The following is a 2,721-nucleotide window of genomic DNA, read 5'->3' as shown; positions in this document are numbered from 1 at the left end:
TGGTGGAGGCTGGTACAATTGCAACATTTAAGAGGCATTTGGATGGGTATATGAATAAGAAGGGTTTGGAGGGATATGGGCTGGGTGCTGGCAGGTGGGACTAGATTGGGTTGGGATATCTGGTCGGCATGGACAGGTTGTACCGAAGGGTCTGTTTCCATGCTGTACATCTCTATGACTCTATGACACATGCACCTGGTCCAGCTATTTTTGCCAATGTTGCTCATGATATAGTGCCTGAGTCCTGGGATATTCCTCATGCAAAGAAATAAAAATTGACTTTCATTATTAGAATGTGAGCCAAGAGCTCAGACAGACATTATATATGGCAATCCATTGGATTTTCTGCTGTGGGATCTTGCTGTTTGTAAATTTATTGCAGGTTTCTCCAATGTGATGACTGTACTTGGTAACTGTTATTAAATGACATTATAGTCTCAAAGTAAATCATGAGAATTCTTGTTTAAGTGTGATACTCCAGGTCCTTTAGGCTCATAACATGTTTGTAATGAATAAAGCAAAGGTTCTGTTTTAGTTGGTGACAGAAATGCCTTTTTAAATTTCAAGTCCACTAAAGAAACTTCATTTCATTGGACGATTTTCTCGATGCGTGATTTTAGCAGACACGGCTTTTGTTGCACCTGACAAGGATATAATGGAATGGAATGCCAATGTAGCCCAAGAACACACATGCTTCAAATCTGCAATAGCATACTTTTGGGGCATAAACCTGATGCTGTCCAGATGCCAGTTTAAATCCTTGATATTTCCAGCAGTCACAAGTCATCATTACACCCTACCATTCCAGGATTTGTGGCCTCTGTGTCTATCCCTCAGATACCTGTGTATATATCACCATGTAATATAATTAATCCAATTCTCACTTTAACCTCTAACAATATGAACACTCAAATCTCTGAATCAGTTCTGGAAAGATAAGATATTATTCTCAAATTTATACGTACTGCAGACTTTCATGTAGTTCATCCAGCCTTTTAACTGTATACCTCGGGCTTTACAAGCGAGAACATATGAATGAAGGGCAGAGCACATATAACCTTGAATATTTTCATAGTTGCATACTTCATACTGACATCGCTGAAAATAAAAAACAAGTCATAAGTATCATTGGTACTTCCAGAAAAATCTGATTCTTCAACATTCCTGTATAGATTTGACTATTCATGAAACAGTAAAATGACAACAAATACAAGAGCTGCAACTACATGGGATGAGAACTCTGGATTAAGTTATGGAAAGAAGTATCAGTAAACTCTGCTGCTGACCTCACGAAAATAAATTAAGGTTGGGGAGAGGTCAGAAAAGTAAAGTGATGATCAGCTAAAAGTGCATCACAGAAATCCACTCTCTAGATCCACAAATACAAGCTTGTGGTATTGATCCCTTTGATTTTTCATTTGACAGCTTGCATCTTCAATTATAGAGGCCAGCGCCCAGGCAAGGAGAACTGGTCCTTCAGGTCTGAAGCAAGATGTCACCTGTCTCTTGATGTAGTTAATGATAGAGATGAAAAAGTCCTTGATGACGGTTTTTCCTTGTGCAGAACAGGTCTGATGCAGCTGATCTTAACATTGATATATACTGACGTTCTACCCAAACAAGCCTCCATTGAAACCAGTGGAAAATGTTGGGCAAAGTATGCTTACTACAGGATCCTGGGCCAAACTTCCCATAATTTCCACAATTAGGGGCATTTTGCTAGTCAAATGATTCTCAACAATCAACTTGAAGGTCTCAAAAGTCTTCTCAATGGACCAATTTTATAAACATGGAACATTTCTAAAAATTACCACATTGAAGACAATCTGAGAAACATGAAGCTGGCTACATTTTAATTGGCACAATCTATAACTGCTCGTAAAAGAAAATATTAAGATGCCAAATGGCTTGTTCAGTAAGATTACTTACTGAAGTCCAAAAATAAAGCAAAAAAAAACCCAAAAAAACTGAAGACTCAATCTGAAGAAAGGTCACGGGACCCGAAATGTTAACTGCTTTCTCTCTGCAAATGTTGCCAGACCTGCTGAGTTTTCCCAGCTACTTTTGTTTTTGTAGAGGCATAAAGAAGTCTTACTACCATTGTACTGGATGTTGGTGAAACAACTCCTGGAATAATGATGTAGTTTTGCTTTTCATATCTAACAAAAGATACACTTTCATTGAAGGCAACAAAGTATAGGTATTTAATATTGGCGTTTGGAATATGTGGGTTGTGTAGTGAGGAGAGGCTGAGTATACTTTGTGTATGCCATGATGATATCATTCAAGAAGTCAAAATTCTAAAGGGGCTTGACATGGCACAAAAGGTTGTATAAATATCTGGATAGAAAACTGGCTAACCGGTCGAGAGTGGTGGTAGATGGCAAATATTCAGCCTGGAGCCCAGTTACAAGTGGAGTTCCGCAGGGATCAGTTCTGGGTCCTCTGCTGTTTGCAATTTTTATTAATGACTTGGATGAGAGAGTCGAAGGTTGGGTCAGTAAATTTGCAGATGATAGCAGATGATACGAAGATTGGTGGAGTTGTGGATAGTGAGGAGGGCTGTTGTCGGCTGCAAAGAGACTTAGATGTGATGCAGAGCTGGGCTGAGGAGTGGCAGATGGAGTTCAACCCTGCCAAGTGTGAGGTTGTCCATTTTGGAAAGACAAATAAGAATGCGGAATACAGGGTTAACGGTAGGGTTCTTAGCAAGGTGGAGGA

Source organism: Chiloscyllium plagiosum, chromosome 16 (assembly GCF_004010195.1).
Source record: "Chiloscyllium plagiosum isolate BGI_BamShark_2017 chromosome 16, ASM401019v2, whole genome shotgun sequence".
In the NCBI taxonomy this organism is placed as follows: Eukaryota; Metazoa; Chordata; class Chondrichthyes; order Orectolobiformes; family Hemiscylliidae; genus Chiloscyllium; species Chiloscyllium plagiosum.
This window is presented reverse-complemented; position numbering follows the sequence as displayed.